Source organism: Lepisma saccharinum, chromosome 3 (assembly GCF_977018435.1).
Source record: "Lepisma saccharinum chromosome 3, izLepSacc3.1, whole genome shotgun sequence".
Classification (NCBI taxonomy): Eukaryota; Metazoa; Arthropoda; class Insecta; order Zygentoma; family Lepismatidae; genus Lepisma; species Lepisma saccharinum.
This window is the reverse complement of record NC_139231.1, coordinates 29,121,217-29,138,649: the sequence shown is the minus strand read 5'-3', so window position 1 is coordinate 29,138,649 and position 17,433 is coordinate 29,121,217. Positions and strand designations below refer to the sequence as shown.

General features: G+C 34.9%; 1 protein-coding gene across 1 annotated transcript in view; it reads right to left on the bottom strand.

Moving 5' to 3' along the window:
* Window positions 1–17,433, bottom strand: part of LOC145985505 (uncharacterized) — a 573,655-nt gene that overhangs the window by 327,956 nt on the left and 228,266 nt on the right. The window lies entirely within an intron of this gene.

The window sequence follows — 17,433 nt, the reverse complement described above, 5'->3', positions numbered from 1 at the left end:
AAGAATGAAAGAAAGGAGGATAGACAGAGAAAAGAGATAGATAGAAAAGCAAGAGTAATCAGAAGAAGAAAGAGATGGGGAGAGAATGAAGGACAGAGATATAAAGATAGAATCTTAGTAGCTATCGCCTTCGTAGCAGAACCCAACTGTGGAAAGATGAGACGCAGTTAAATCTTCAACAATATTATCCAAAGATGAACTCCATCTTATGGTCTGGAAAATACGGTATATTTAAATATGACGTTTTTGCTCAAACATTAGGACATTCCAACGTAAAATGTCTAAGCCCTGTCCTTAGAGTACTGTTAAATACATTAGTAACAACACTGAAAGGGAAAATACCTTGTCCTACCCTCTTCAGTTCGTAACTCTTTCTGACTTCAGCAGTTCCTAAGATATCAGCAGTTGACTTGGCCGTGTCCGGAAGGTGCAAGACCGTACTTGAAGCAAGCATCCTCCGAGTATGATCTTGGAGTGCACTCTTCAAGTCATGGACTGGAAATACACGTCTTTCGAATTGCACTTCGACTGCAGCGCCAAATACGATCAGTAGATAAAACTGAGTACTCGTTGTTTTCCTCGCGTTTTAAACACTTATTTTTCACCATAGAAATCACAAAGCATTTTCAAATGTTCGTACACATTTCCAAAAGTAGTGAAATTGATGATATTATAAACCCGAGAAATGATGAGGTGTTTTGACTGAATAGAAATACTTAAAACTAAGGCAAAATGTCTATAAAATTTTATTTTTACTGTGTAAAACCTACGATTTTTGTAAAAAAAAGCTTCCGAGAAAAGATGACCCCCTCAAATTGATGTGTTTAAACCTAAATTTGCTAAAATTGCTCTTTATAAATTTGTTAAAAATATGGCTTTTCTCAATATTGTTTTAACTACACTTAAAACTAATCCAAGATGCTCTTATGAGCCACACTCACACACACCCACGCACACCCACACATACTTACTCACACATATTTACTTCCGGTCCACTTCCGGTCCACTTCCGGTCTACTTCCGGTCCACTTCCGGTTTAAGTTCAGAGAATCAATATGTTGACTTGTAACATTCTAAATATTTTAATTCAAGACCAGGCTCAACTTGCTTATCTAATACTAAACACAATGTAATATGCAAAACTCTTCTAGAATTGCTCTGTGACTCTCTCATTTCTTACATCATAAATATATGATTTTTCACCTATAAGAATAACACTACATATGGTATTATCAGGAAGTGTATCATGGAATTCACAGATAATTTTAATATTTGTCCTGTCATTAACCACAACTTGTTTTCTTTTTGAGGTGTTGATGACAAACATGGGTCTCTGTGTTTTGAATTCATCTGGTGAATAATAAATGTCAGTATTCCCAATTGTAACCCTTTTGAATGCTGTAAATGCCTCATATAATTTGAGGAAATCATCCTTGGACATGTTTAAATTATAACTTTCTCTAGGGAATACCTCATTTCTGTCATTTTTAAGATATATGTTCTTGATGTTGCAGTTATCAAATTTACTTGAATTTTTTTCTTGATTATTGTGTCTTCCAGTTTGAAACAGTACCACCACAAAATCTGGCATGTCATATTGTATACTGGAGAATGAGTTTGTAGCATCAAATTCATAATAGCTACCAGTGGCAGGCTTCTGCACACATTGATATGTATAAAATTGTAAAGGTACCTGTGGATTTTTTAGTATATCTGCTTTGTATTTAAGAGCATAACTAGCTTCATATTCAACTACTGGAATTCTTAGCTCCATAGTCTGAATAAGGCATTTGCCTTCATCAGGTAGAGTATTAGGCAGAGCTGCCCCAGTAGAATTTAATGTACTGTACCTCATCAAAGCATTATTATCATTGGCAGCTCTTCTAAATGTAATTCTTAAACCACCTTTCCACATAATTTCTTTGTAATCTGAGAAGAATCCTGGCAACAAGCGCATAGGAAACAATACTGTGTGACTCTTAGATATTATCTTATCACCAGCATCAAATCCACCTATTTTGTAGTAAGAAGCCTCGGTCTTGGATAATTTTAGTGTGGCCAAAGCAGTAGATGTAATACCAGGATAGTCTACTCTGTTTATAACAACGCCATGTTTTCTAATCTCAATTTCAGAGAACAGATGTGGCACAAAATTGTCTACCAGTCTTATATTTGAATTAGCCGGATCATCTGTACCATCGAGCTTGACAACATCAAATTTAATGTATAGGTCTGCTCTGTGAGGGTGTATAAATCCATCTCCTACATCAAGGTCAACCTCAATCTCTGTGTTCGCTTGATTTAAATTTGCAAAGGTCCTCCGGTTTGGGGGGAATGATTGTAGCTCATAACTCTCAATATTTTCCATTTTATTTTATTTATTTATTTTTGTATGTATTTTTATTTAAATATTAATTTCTATGATAGCAGTTGTTGTGGCTCCAGCAAAATCAACTAATTCTTCTTTTTCATTAGTGACCATCAACTCAATATAATCTATTCTATTATGGCACACAGGAAAATATAATGTTGGTGATGGAGTGTAGATGATTGGTTCCATAAATTCAGAGTTAGGTTTGAATGTTGCAATAATGCCAGTTTGTTTGTGAGTGCCTATGCCATTTGATTTGGTGATCATACCCTCGGCCACATTAAAGTGAATATTGAAAGTTTCTATAGCTAAGAATTTAGGTATATTAATAGCAGTGTGTTTAATAGCTGAGTCAAGTTTTGTGTTGTTCTCGAATCCTAATAGCTCTCCTATAGTACCCAGATCTACTGTTTCTGTAGCAGACACAATTTCTACTCTGTGAGTAACAGAATTTTGAGTTAACAATATACCTCTAGGTAACTGAGCATTTAGAGTAGACAAATTATACTGGCCTGGAGTGATGACAATTTTTTGGTAACCAACTGTGATTGTATTGTTGTGGTGTGTAATATTAGGTATCAAGTACATGCCATAGAATGCTCTAAGAGCTATTGTTTTGGGATATACTATATCATCATGTAGTTTAAGTTTCAATATTGAATTTTGGCTGGTGAGATGGAATACTCCCATGATGTTTTAGATACCACAAAGCTTTTTGAAAATTTTCTATCGATGGTTTATTAATTTGAGATAGATATCTAAGAACAGATAAACACAAATGTCCACAATTAATATCTTTGAAATTTTGAACACGGGTATTATTATAATAAAGATTAGTTGATTTTAGATATTTTACTAAATTCTCAGGTGGAACACCTCCAAATGAATCAAACACAAATACCTCATTGTTTAAATATTTAAGATAACAAATCCAGTGAGTGCCCTGATTTTTGTACTTATCCAAATTAACTATGCCACACTCTTTTTAGAGTGGTTGTTCTGGTAAAGAATCGGACATGTATACTCCTCTAAAATTTTTGATGCCCAGTGGTTTGATTAAAGCTTCAATATCTTGGTTGGTAAGCTGCTCTTGTTTTTTTTAACTTATTCATAACTCTCTTAAGACCTTTGCCTTGTTTTTCCATAGCCAGATTATGGCGCTTTTGTTCATCTAATTCTGCCTTATTCTTCTTGGCATCTATTACTGTTTTTGCTATGGCAGCTGATCCCCCAGCCAAGCTCCCAACTGCACCGAGTGCTGCTAAAATAGCTGGGATACTAAATATGAAGCCACCTATATGTGATTTTTTTTCTAGATTGCTGTATTTTTTTTAATTGTGGGGTACTAAGTAATAATTTCATACCATGTCCCTTGGCAAGACAAGAACTTTTTTTCTTGCGCTGTTTTTTGGTTAGAAGACTATCAATAGTTTTAAGAGATTTAAGACCTGCATAAGGTATTTGATAGATAACACCTTTGGCCTTCATTTTTTTGGTTTATTATATACATATTCTGGGATTAACTAGTTCAGTTAAATTGTAGCTAATTTACTTAATATATTACAACCCCCACCCCAATTTTTGTTTGGTATTCATAGCTATGGTGGTCCCTAATGCTGCTATTTTCTCACCCAAAGAAGCATCTTTGCTTACAAATCTACCAAATGCAACCTCTTCTAATTTTTTGTCTGCCACATGTCGCTTGTCAATGTCGGTATGTGTGTTGTATGCTATGTCATGATCTCTACAAGCAGCATCTAAGGGATTAACACCAAGGTCACCTCTGTTTAATCTATGGTCTAGTTTGGTACCGGGACCACAATACTGATAGCCTGGTATTTGTAGTTCAAATGGCAACTTGTTTATGATGTCATTAACTAGCCCCCGACCCTCGGAGATATTCCAAAATTTAGGTGGTAGAGTTTTAATAATTTTTATAAGATATCCAATCCCCTTGGTGTCATTCACTATAAAATTAGACAATTTGGTGCTTATCATGTCCATAATTCCAACTTTTTCATTGTAAAAATTGTGGTTACCAGCATTTTCTTCACCAGCTATCACCAGCAACCTATCTACAAGTTTCCTGACATCGTCAACCCAGACAAATTCTTTAGGCAATGTGTTGTACTGTTTGATCCCACTACCTGTCTTGATCTGTGACCATATGGGCTAGATTAAGTTGTTGTATTTTGCTCCACTGCTAGACTTGACTCTTTTCTGTGTGGGATCATTGTTCTGGTATAGAGCATCTGATTTTATTAATATTTCTTTGTAGTGCTCATAGTCTTGATCTGTATAGCTACCAGGTCTCTTACGAGTCATCAGTTCCCACAATCCAGGTGTTCCAGAATACTTAACAAAACCACCTCTTTCTCCAAGATGAGATTCTGAATATACTATCAAATCATCTCCCATAAATGTTACTCTAAAATTGCCAATTCTATGTATGATGCTACCATCAACCTCTGTGTCAGCATATAAACCAAAAACCTCATCTTAGTTGTCTTTAGGTGTGCTTAAATATTTTTGAGCAAGAAGACCCAATTCAATAGGATCCTGAGTAGCTTCAATTCTTCGAGGAGCAACAGGACTAGGTGTATGAATACTAGAAAGTGGGGTGATTGGATAATCTAATATGTTCCTAGCAGCTACAGGTACAAGCTCTGTGATCAAATTTTGATTTTGCTCTGTAACAGTTTTGATATTTTTACCGAATTCACTAATAGCATCAATAATAGGTTGTTCTGTGTGCTTGTGTTGTTCATAGATACCTCGGTTCTCTACTTTCCATCCCTTAAATCTTTTTACAAGATAGTCTCTTAATTTAAGATCATCAATAATTGGTCTTTTCATGGTTATTTATATATGTTTCAATATCTAGAAAATCGTTAATTTTATTTCTATATTTACCATTATTAGGTTTTCTTGTCATATCAATTGTAACAAACCCATAACTATCCTGGTTCCAACACCTACTGCAAAACTTAGAAAAATTATTGTAACTCAAGTCACCACCTACATATTCATCATGTATGTGTTTGAGGTTGGTATGATCTTGATGAAACACACATATAAAATTGCTGTTGTCTCTTATTAGTTGTTTTGGTATTTTAGAAAAAGTCTGTGCCAGGTAGAAGCAATCTATGTTTTTGTGTCGGCCCTGTGTAAAAAAATTTCTAACCTTGTTTTGGTTTTCCAGTATAATATCATCAAATACAACAACAGAGTTATCGAGACATTCATGAAGTGGTTTAACATCTGATTCAAAAGTGGCTATATCCAGTCCATCATATATGTTCATCAGCTGCTGATATTTTAATTGTTCTAAACTCTTAGAGAAGACATACAAGTGCCTGTTTTTCCAGTCTAACCAGTTGGGTGCCAATAAAAAAATTATCAATCATTAGTGTAGTTTTACCACAAGCCGATGGCCCAACAATAAGACATCTAATATTATCAGGCAACAGTTTGCCATTTCTCTTATTCTGGTGTTCAGGATCTGGTAGTCTTTTTATAACATCCCAGGTATTCATAGTATCACTTCGTCTGCCTCGATCCAGCTGTGTTCTGGGAGTCCTAGCCATTGGCCAGTATTTTGTTGCCTTTTTTGCGAATAACTTTTCCTATAAGATATGTGTCTGGCTGTTTAGTTTTGTTAAGTTCTTCTTCATAAAACCTGCCTTTGAGAATTTCTCCTCGGTGATCTTTTATTATATATGTATTACGAGCCCCAGGTTTAACTTGAACCACTGTAAATAATTCAGTACTCCAGTTTCTTGTAAAACCTCTTTTAAACAAGTGCTTATATTTGCTAATTCTTACTTGATCACCAACTTCGTATTTAGCTTTTCTAGTTGTTGGTTGGTATCTAGGATAGTAAACAGTACTGATCAATTTCTGCTCATCAGATGAAGTTACCTCAGAGGGTTTCATGTTGATTGTAGTGTGAACTGAATTATTATATCTATCTAGAAGTTCTGGTAGGATAGTAAGCCATTTATAATTACCTTGAAGGGTAAATTGTTTATACATATGATTTTTTAGAGTTCTGTTAAATCTTTCTACAATAGATGCCTTGAGATAACTGTAACTCGAGTAATGTTTTATTGACTGGCTTTTAATAAATTGTTGGAACACCAAATTATAGAATTCTTTGCCGTTATCTGTTTGTAGATAGCGTGGTTATCTTCCACTCTGATTAATAATTGTCCTAAAAGCTTCTGTAACACATTTTCCAGTCTTAGATTTGAGCGGCAATGCCCAGGCAAATTTTGAAAATGTATCTATGACAGTAAGTATATACTTGTATCCTTTGTTGACCTTGTTTAAGTTTTTCAACTGTCCCGCCTTTAGGCGAGGTGCCATTTCCACCAAGTCAGACTGCCATAAATCATCTATGCCTTTTGTAACCACTGGCAGTCGCTTATAGTTACGTCTGGCTGGTTTGTGTAATTCATCAACAATAATTTGTCTAGACATAGTATGTAAACAAGAATATTGCAACTATAGGGTGTTCAGCAGCTGATACTACAGGATTTTCTAAATATAATTTGTCTCCTATTTGTATTTTAAATTCCAGAGAACCGTCATCTTCAGCATAAGATGTTTCTAATGTATTGGGATCTGTAAAATCCTCTAACTCTATTTTCGTGATTTTTGGTTTGTTGTCAGCATTAGTTATTGATAAGGTAGGGTAGTGGTGTGCTTGTGGTTGTAGCCAATATTTAATCTTCATTGGTCTAAGTGTACCTCCAACAAAAAAACTGGTAATAAAATTGTGCAGGGGACAGCTTATACAGTTTCCCACCTGGTGTAAATGGTGAATTATATTCATTGTTAGGGATACTGTTTAATTCAAGAATTACTGTATGCTTAGGATTCTCGATTAGGCCAGTTATTTCTTTTTCTGCTGTAAGCAATCTACTTGTTACAGATTCAAGATGCTCGTTGATAGTCCTAACAATCTCATCGTGACCTGGTTTAATTCTTATGTCTACAGCAAGTTTTTTGCATTGTTGCACAATTTCTTGAAGCTGGGTGGCAAAAACAGACAGAGTATTTGCTTGGTTGGATTCCATGGTCCCTAGTTGTTGCTTGATGTTTGCTACAATTTGCTGTAGATTTTCAACAACTGCCAATTTAGAATTTTGAGCAGTAAGATCATGGACTTGTCTTCTGATATCCTCAAACAAAGCATGCAGTTCATTAATATGTTGATTAGTTGGAAGAGTGGCCACTGTCTGAGTAAGCTGTTTGATCTCTGTCTGGATATTCTTGATATCTTCTGATTTTAGTATGCGATTCACAGCTCTTTTAATATTTTTAAGTTCCTGAGATGTGGGCAGATTTGCTACAGTATTCTGTAAAGATTCAAGTGCTAATTTTACACTATTAAATTCACTAGCGTCAGCCACACTACGCATAGCATCTTGGAGCAGGGTTATGTCTGTCTGAGTAGGTGTCGATTGTTGTAAAATTTCAAGTTTTGTTTGGATATCATCGATCAAGTGATGAAAATGAGATAGCTCAGATTCGGTGTTGAGGTTTTCAAGTTTTGTGATTTGTTGCTGGACACTAACAAGAGTGTCTACAATACCAGGCAAGCGAGATTCTAGTGTTTCTTGTACATTTGTCAGATCACTTTGTACTGCTGCTATGGTACCCTCAAGGTGGGTTATGGTACTCTGAATTTTTCCAAAATCTTCATATGTCTCAAGTTGCAGTTTGATGTTAGCTACACTGCGAGTTATAGCACTCAGAGCATCAGAAGATGGTAAGTTGTTCATTAAATTTTCAAGTGTCTCAATTTTTTCTTTAACCTCGGCTATGGCATTGTTTAAGGGGTCCAGATTAGGTATTTGTAGTGATTGAATCTGTTCTTTTAGAGTGGAAATTACTAGATCAAAATCTTCTTGTGACTTTATGCTTTTGACAATTGTTTGGAGTTGTGTCTGGACACTACTAATCTGCTCTTCTAGTTGTTGTTTCAATTGTTCAGAGTTGGTATTCTGAGTTTTTAATTTGGCTTGAAGAGTTGCTACAGCTTCCTCTAAATTTTGAATATTATCCAATGTTGCCAAATCAGTATATTTTTGAAGCAATAATTTAAGTTCTGAATCAATTTTAAGAAGAGGGTCCATGCATTGTGATTGTAAATTTGTAATTTCTAGTTGAAGACTGGCATTGAGTGTGGTTTGTAAAACTTGTAAATCACCTCTTAATTTTTTCACTCTGACATCAAGCATCAGAATCTCATCACTGTGATCTTCATGTCTTGTATGGCCAAATATATCATTAGACATTTTTATTTTTATTTTGTTTTAGGGGTTATTTATTATTGAATATCTAATTCTTAATTCTATAAAAAAGATATAAGTTTGTGATAATATCCCGGGACCTCAATATATAAACAATCACCGGCAGAGACGGTATATACAGTACCAGAAATCATGTTTGAGTGCTTAATTCTATAAATATTTCTCCCTACTGAAATTTTGACATCACCCTCGGGAGTTGTAATAAATTGTAATTGACCACCTACAGGTAATTGGTAGTGATTTAAATTATTGTTAAATATGTATAATGTTTTACCTGTTTTATCATCAACATCTGTAAGTATGCTATTGAGATGAATATTTAGCAAAACACTTAGTTTAGATATTATATCAGGAGAGGGTGCTGGTGTCGGCAGGTCCATAATAGCTTTTTTTTTAAATCCAAATAAATTCATTGGCATGTTTTATTTATTTCAAATCATGCTCTGTAATTGGGCATTGATTACCACTTCTCAAGTCACAATGACCCCATGGTAGAGTATGTACACCACATGATAAAATACATCTGTTATCGTCATGTGGGTCTAGAGCCACTTTTCTTACAATATTACTAGTTAACAAGTGATCCACACTCTGAATTCTATTTTCTGATGTTTTGATTAATCTCTGTGACATGAGACAATTTTTATAATCTTCAAATTCAAGCTCTTTATCTACAGTATCTCTACCAATGCCCTTAGCTTTTTTGGCAACAGCACCACTACATGTTTTAAAACTATACATTTTAGCTCTTAACCCAGCAAATCCTACAATAACATCGCCAAGTGTCTCATCTTTTAACTTGCCAGGCACGTTTTTGTTGTGGGGTTGAATATTTAGATGGCCTGGCAATTCACTAGTATCAAATTAATTAAATAATTCAGGATGTGATATATCTTTATAAACATCTTCTGTTTGAATATTAAGAATAAAACTATCTGTATCCATATACATTAATTTTATACTATTACCATAAAAAGGTTTCAACACATCATAATATAGTTTTAACATATGTAATTTCGCCAATTCTAATATCACCGCCCCTACATAAATAGGTTTATCAAATTTAATTTTTGTTTTTTCATATTAAAAAGTGCCATATTCTCATCATAAATTCTTCTATAATTAAAATTCGGCTTTGCCACTAATTTTTTGCTCCGGCTGGTAACTAATTTAACATCACTATGCTTTCTAACATTTTCTATAGTTTTGCCATACACTGAATTAACCATTAATTTAAACAATGTTTTATCAAATTGGCTCACTGCAGATGTTCGAAGCTCGGTATTGGTATCAATATATGGTTTCAACCATCTTGAGTGCCTAAACCTCAAGTTTTTGTAATATATTACATAATCCTGTTTTGATTCCAAAATCATCATTAACTTTTTTTGTTTAGAATTAGGTGAACACTTAAATTCAGAAATTGGGGGTAAATCAGAAAACTTATTGTGTAAATCTTCAGGAATTATCAGATCAACCTCTAAGAATAGACCATAGTGACTGTCATCAAAATCCTGAAGATCCCCAATACTAAAATTTTCAACCCACTCAAGTCCTGCATATGGCAATTTACCCATCACAGCATACCCATACAAATTATTTGCATCCACATAAAGTATATAATTTGATGGCAATTCTGGATCATAATTAGAAATATATTTATTATTAGCTCTGGCATATCTCTGAGAACATTGCACCATGCCCCCTCTTATACATTGCTCCATAAACAAGTACATATCTTGATCTTGGATTAAATTTAACTCAATTTTAGTATTTAAAAACATTGCAGACCATGCTAGACCTGGAGCACTATAGAAATAAATTGGATCTAGCTTATAATTTTTTATTGAAGATTTTCTAAATGCCTGAAGTATATCGGCTAAAAGAGTTACATCAAGTTTTAAATATGCCTTGTGATAATCACCAAATGTCTGGCATTTTAAATTAGTCCACATCAACTTGGCATGGTGATAATCTTCATCAGTGATTTCGGATGCCCTGAGTTTACTATAGAATGCTTTTTGTGGTGGCAGAGAACACTCATCAAATTTAGAAAAATCAGTAACATGGTCATATGGGTATACACCTTTTCGCCTAATTAATTTCAAGTCCTGATTTGGAAACATGTTACAAGTAATTTTAAATTGATCATCTGATAATTGACTGGCCAAAGTAGCCAAGCTAGCCGACAAAATTCTGTAGGAATCAAGAAATCTTAAGTGAATAGGAACACCATTAACTTTAATTATCTTGCTAATAGCTATATATTTCTCATCATTTTCTGCTAAAATATTTAAATTCTGCTTGTCAAACCCCTCGTACCTGATCAAATGATGAAAATCATAATTAGATGCACCATGGCAAAATATGGGGACAAATTTTGGTCTCTGGATCTTAATATTACAACTATTACACAGAGCCATTAAGAATTTACCATTTGTATGGGAATGGTGTTTCACCTTGATATTTGTATCTGAAAATTTAAAATCACATACCAGACATTTTTCTGCATTATTGAAATTTTGAAACTGTTCTTTTGTTAAAGGCATCATAGGTCTTGATTTTAATAAGATATTAGATGCTATGTCATGGCACTCATTTTCTATTCTATGTGCAAATTCTTTGATGGCATTTGGTCCCATGTATAAGTGTGGTTCACTAGCTACACCATCCCGTATAACTATATAACAAAAACTAGAAGGTTCATGTAACTGGTATGATGTAATTGAAGATTCATCAGGATCTGGGTTGCAGAATGCAAGGGGTTTGAGGTTTGATTCAAAATCACAAACTATATATGCTGGGTGTTCCAACAAAGCTTCAAATTTTTTGAATTTGGCATTTTCATTTGGCATAGGCATTACCATATGAACAGGTTTATGGTTCCCACAATATTTTAAATGTTCAACTAATTTGCTTTTAGCAATTTCTGCATTCTCTTCACGAACTCTATTTACCATTTTTTGACCATCAAATACAGTTAAACATCTTCGGCACAACTTAAATATTCTATTAGATTTGTCTACTTGTTTTCTTACTAAAGCTTCAAGATTGCGTATCAAAGTGTAATGGTATGTGCCATCCCACTCAATTAAAAGCAAATCAATTGAAACAGCAAAATCATCATCAAGTGCACTAATTCTCAGAGGTTCTATCAAGCAATTTCCAGCACCAGTGGAACAAATAAATACATTAATAGATAATGGTTTACCATTGATATCTCTAGCCTTTTTTTTCAAATTTATCAATATTCTGAACATACATTGGATATTCTAATCCCTCCATAGCGTCATCAAAATCGTGTTCATATTTTTTATAATAAGTTATTCTCTCAGGATGCTTTGAAACTAGATATAAAGCAGCTAAAATACACCACAGAAAACATTTGTCATCATTATTTTCTATGTTAATCACGGCTCTTTTGTTTTTAATATTAGCAGGTAATGGCACATATGTCGAACCTTGTAGTGGGTTAAATTTAGAAATATTAATATATAACTTGTGTGGAGATCCATATAAACTCCATCCGGATTCTTTTGCGGCAAATTCAGTGTGTTTAATAATTAATTGCTCTATCAAACTACTTATTATTTCGTCTAAATTTGTATTTGAATATATAACTACAGTTTCTGTTATGTGGGAGTGTGTAAATTTTAATCCATTCGGCTTCTTATATTGTGTAAATAATTTGAAAGATAATTTATAAGAGTTATTTTGTACATTTAGAATAGCTTGCATATCAGGATTTATATTGTTTAAAAAATTCTCAATATCACATTTTGGATCTGATATAAAACGGTAATCACTTAGTTGGCTATTAAAACTACTATGAATAGGTGTATAGCGAAGCTGCTTTGGTGGTTTATAATTAATAGGGGTTTCAAGTTTTCTTTTTAGACCAGATGAAGATGTAGATGGCTGTGATAAAGTAGAAAACTGTGCAGAACAAGTATTTTTATGTTTATATAAGAAATATTCCAGACTATATTTTCTATGACATTTAGGGCAAATTTTTGTGGGAGTTCTGCATTTGTCGGGGTTACAATTCTTTTGGTGCCTAGCCCAATTGGGGCTAGAAATATTCTTATTGCATTGTTTACAATATTTTTGATTTGGCATTTTTGTTATTAGTTATAAAATTTCTTGGGCTTCAAATTAAATCTCTATATTTAATATAAAATATGAATTGGGTTCAGCAGTGTATTTTGTATAATTATTGTATATATTTAATATGTTAATATTATTAATTTTTATCCTAGGTTTATTATATCAGATTTCTCGGGATTCAAATCAAAATTTTATACTTAATAAAACTATGACAAATTGTAATGCCAATGGCTTACATGCACGAAGGTGGAATAATTATTGATCCACAGGAAAACAGCGACCTTCCTCAATTGCGTGTTAGTAGAGGCACGTCGGTGGCAGTGACCCAATAGCGTGTGATATGTATCGCTTCTGTGGGTCAGTAATTCCGTGGATCAATAATTTGGCAGAGCTTGGTAGAGCTATGTTCTATCCCTCGGTTCCTCTGCTAATCTAGCAAAAGTAGGAAATCGGCACTGTGCTCTGATTTATATAGATTTATAGAGCTAATAGAAATCTTGCTTACTTAAACCAATCAGAAAACGCCACGTATAAATTATTAGCCAATCATAATCTCTGTTTTTTAGCTATCATATTTAAAAAATGCAAAATATCCAAGTTTCAATTCAACCGACAATTCACATATCCCCATATCACTGTATCTTACCCTATTAGCCTCTTTTGCTGTTGTGCTCAATTAGTTTTTACTAATTGGTGGTCTAATAGAACAAGATACGGCGGTATGAGAAATATGTGAATTAAAGATATTTTAGCAATATACGACGTCTTAAGAAAGGTATATTCGGCTCCAAAGTACTTTGTCTAGCGCTTACTACCAATCCCTATTGCTGGCAGAGAGAGTTCAAGATGATGATGTAGTATTGAAAAAAGTTGACTTGTCGACTCGGGTCTGTTCACCGAGTTCAGACATTTGTACATAGATGGCTCTGTTGAATATTTCTAAAACAAGAAATTCTGCTTGCCGTTTTTTCTAATATCTACTCGGTAATAAGTAAAAGTATAAATACCACTTATACCTAACAAAATAGGGCAATATCAGGCTTATTTTTAACCAGAAATAAACTAGAAATAGACCAAAAATAAATATTTATAAGTATAGGTATAAGTGTGGTTCTTAAGAGCATCTTGGATTAGTTTTAAGTGATGCCAAAACAATATCGAGAAAAGCTATATTTTTAACAAATTTATAAACAGCAATTTTAGCAAATTCAGGTTTTGTCACATCAATTTGAGGGGGTCATCTTTTCTCGGAAGCTTTTTTTTTACAAAAATCGTAGGTTTTACACAGTAACAATGAAATTTTATAGATATTTTGCCTTAGTTTTAAGTATTTCTATTCAGTCAAAACACCTCATCATTTCTCGGGTTTATAATATCATCAATTACACTATTACATTAGAAGAACTATAACCAACAACTTGCTGGCCCATAACGTATATCTATCTACCTGTGTCGCTGGCTTTCTACCTCCGTGACAAAACAAACAAATGAACAACGAGTGCGGAAACCACGTGACCTAGTCACCAACCATCTGCACTGCGAGCTGTGCACATGCGTGCTTCTGTTCTTGGCGCCTTTGAACTGTACTAGGTGACGTCACTTCCGCCAAGATCATACTTCAAGTCTGTACTTTGGATCTTTCGGACAGAGCCATAGACTGACGGACGAAATCATTACTTAAAGTCGTTCTTCCAGCTAAGCATAGAAAAACACGGAGCTCTGGGGGAAGGGGTGTCCCCGAGTTACGGGACGGAATAATGGGCGTCATTAGATTTTTATTGGGGGCCATAAACCATGAATGCCGCGAGAGGGTGGGAAAAGAATCTACAAGGAAATGATTACCGCATTCGACATGCAGTATCTCGCGAACGACCAACCTCCCACTAGGGGTGACAAAGCGATTTATGTTACAATTAAGAAAATTTTCCAGAATGCTACACACCATCACAGAGGGAGATGTGAGGTTTTCTCGCATACTCGCCGTGATTCCTCTTGTATGGTCCTACTGTCAGAAGAGTGCAAATTACCATTGACTGATTGTAATTAAGATTTCGGGTGCGTTGGCAGTCTATTTGCCTCAGAAAACTAAGCAAGTGTGATACTGCCATTAGAAATTCAATGTAATTACTTGTGCATGACCGTTGCACATAGATTCATTTTAAGCAATAGTAGAAATTATTTAACAATAAAACAGTTCATAGAGGTCGATGTTTGTAAGACGATATGTGAAGAAACAGATATATCCCAGTCAACAAGGTAATGTTACCACAACGTTGTGACAACGTTAGCCCCTAACATACCTAACGTTATTACAATGTTCGGTGTATGTTGATACAACGTTGTGAAAACGTTGTGTCAACGTTTAAGGGTAATTTATTTCAACGTTGCTGCAACGTAGGTTGACAACGTTGTGGCAACATATACTGAACATTTTGTAGCAGCGTTAGGTATGTAAGGGGTTAACGTTGCCACAACTTTTGTGCAACGTTACCTTGCTGCCTGTGTAATTTACGAATATAACAACAACGCATATTTAAAATATGGTTATTTCGCATGGTAAGCTATTAGCAATCTTGCCAAGGCATTTTTGTATATAATACAGTACATATGCGTAACATGAAAAGCCCATGTTTGTAACGTTACAGTTTCTCTTTGCAGCTTATAAAAACTTCTCCTGCTCCACCAAAATAGGCAATTGTTAGTCTGGAGAGTTTGATGAATTAACCAATCTCTAACTGGTAATGATCAGGCTGGAAAGTTCATACAAACTAACCGATCACTGATCTTTGAGTTTTTTCACTTTCAGTTTCTTTTTGAAGTACTTAGATCCTGATTATATAGTCTGGGATAAAATGGGAGTTTCATTTGTATTCACCACATTTCATTTTATGATCTTCCTTACAACTTCAATATTCACACATCTTTCAAAGGATAATAAAACACATTTTTTCACTAATTACAATCGAAGTTATTCTTATTTGTGTTACTAAAACTTACGTTTATTTTGCATTTGAGTGACACTGCCATCTAGTGTACGCTGTAGGAAATATAAGCTTTGGTGGACAGTGTACACACAAATTCAGATTAAACAAAACACTCCAATTTGACGCTTGTGGCGCTCATGGTGGTGACCATCCAAACTAAAGCGCATTCAGTCGAATGTTTTTTTTCTTTTGTAACGCTGATGCAACGTTATCACAACGTTGTTTCCCTACATTAGAGGTCTGCACGGGCTCGGGCCAGGCCCTCGGGCCTAGGCCCGGCCCGGCCCGCGGGCCGGACTCGGGCCATAAATAACCAGAACTTCTCGGGCTCGGGTCGGGCCCGGGCCTCGTGGCTATTTTGTTAGCGAATATTGTCATCGAAAAATAATTTTTAATTATTGAAATTATGGTTTACTTCGAGAATGAGAATACATTTTTTTATAACAGCTAGTTACCGAAGTACAACAGTGCCCATTTTTTTTTTTTTTTCAAATGCTGAATTGGAAAGTAATTTTAATTATGTTTTCGGGCTCGGGCCGGGCTCATGTTTACTTATTATCGGACTCGGGTCGGGTTCGGGTTTTATTTCCTCGGGCCGGGCCGGACTCGGGCCTTACAATTTAGGCCCGTGCAGACCTCTACCCTACATACACCATTCATCATAAATACAACATGCATACAACGTTGTGGCACCGTTAGTGTGTTGACTGGGATAATTTGGAAATATTTTCTTGTAAATTATATTTTATAACAATACTATTTTACATTTACCAATTAACGTCTCATGACAATTGACACATATACGACATCTATTGTTGTACTTGGGGTGTCTTGTTTAGTCAACAATATGTGTTCTTTCCCCGCAAGCCTACAGGTTTATTCGCAGTCATCTCGAGAAACTGGGGATAGCAATTTTTCAAATTTTACGTGAGCACCTAGAACTGATTTTAGAAATTTTGGTTACCATACTTTCTTTCTTGAAAATAAATTCATTCTATTCTTGACACTTTTCTGAATAACGCAAGCCCGCTGCAACCTAGAATGGAGATATTCTTGTCTCTCGAAATTCATATCTGTACCACTTTGTCTCGTGGTGGAATCAGAATATCAAAATTTTTAGATGAAAGCAGAAAACGACTCGCGAAATACCCTAAATGACCCCCGAGATTACCATATTTATCATAAAATGGAGGTTCAACTCGAACAATGATCCTCAGTCAAACCTGACTTTATATTTCCGCTGGTTTTCTTGTGGTAATTGTGCCAACCAGTGGCGCTGCAACTGGATCTGCTGGAAATCTATCTTGTCGATCCAAGTTGCGTTTTGTTACTTTGAAAAAGGGTTCTTGAATCGTATTTAAATTGATCCGTAAAAAGGTTCCTGGACCGAATTTAAATTGATCTGTAAAAAAGGTTCCTGGACCGAATTGAAATATTTTACAAATAAGAAGGTTCTTTACGGTCCAGAACCCATTTACGCTTGTTGATTTTCTCTCCTGGACCGGAATTGAATGTATTAAAAATTCCAGGATCTTTTAACAACCCTGGTTGAAAGTAGGATCCGAATCACTGTGCAATGTGCCTCCGCCGGGAATCGAACCCGGAAATCCTTAAAAGGTTTTGCTGACTTTGAATAAGTGGTGACGTTGAT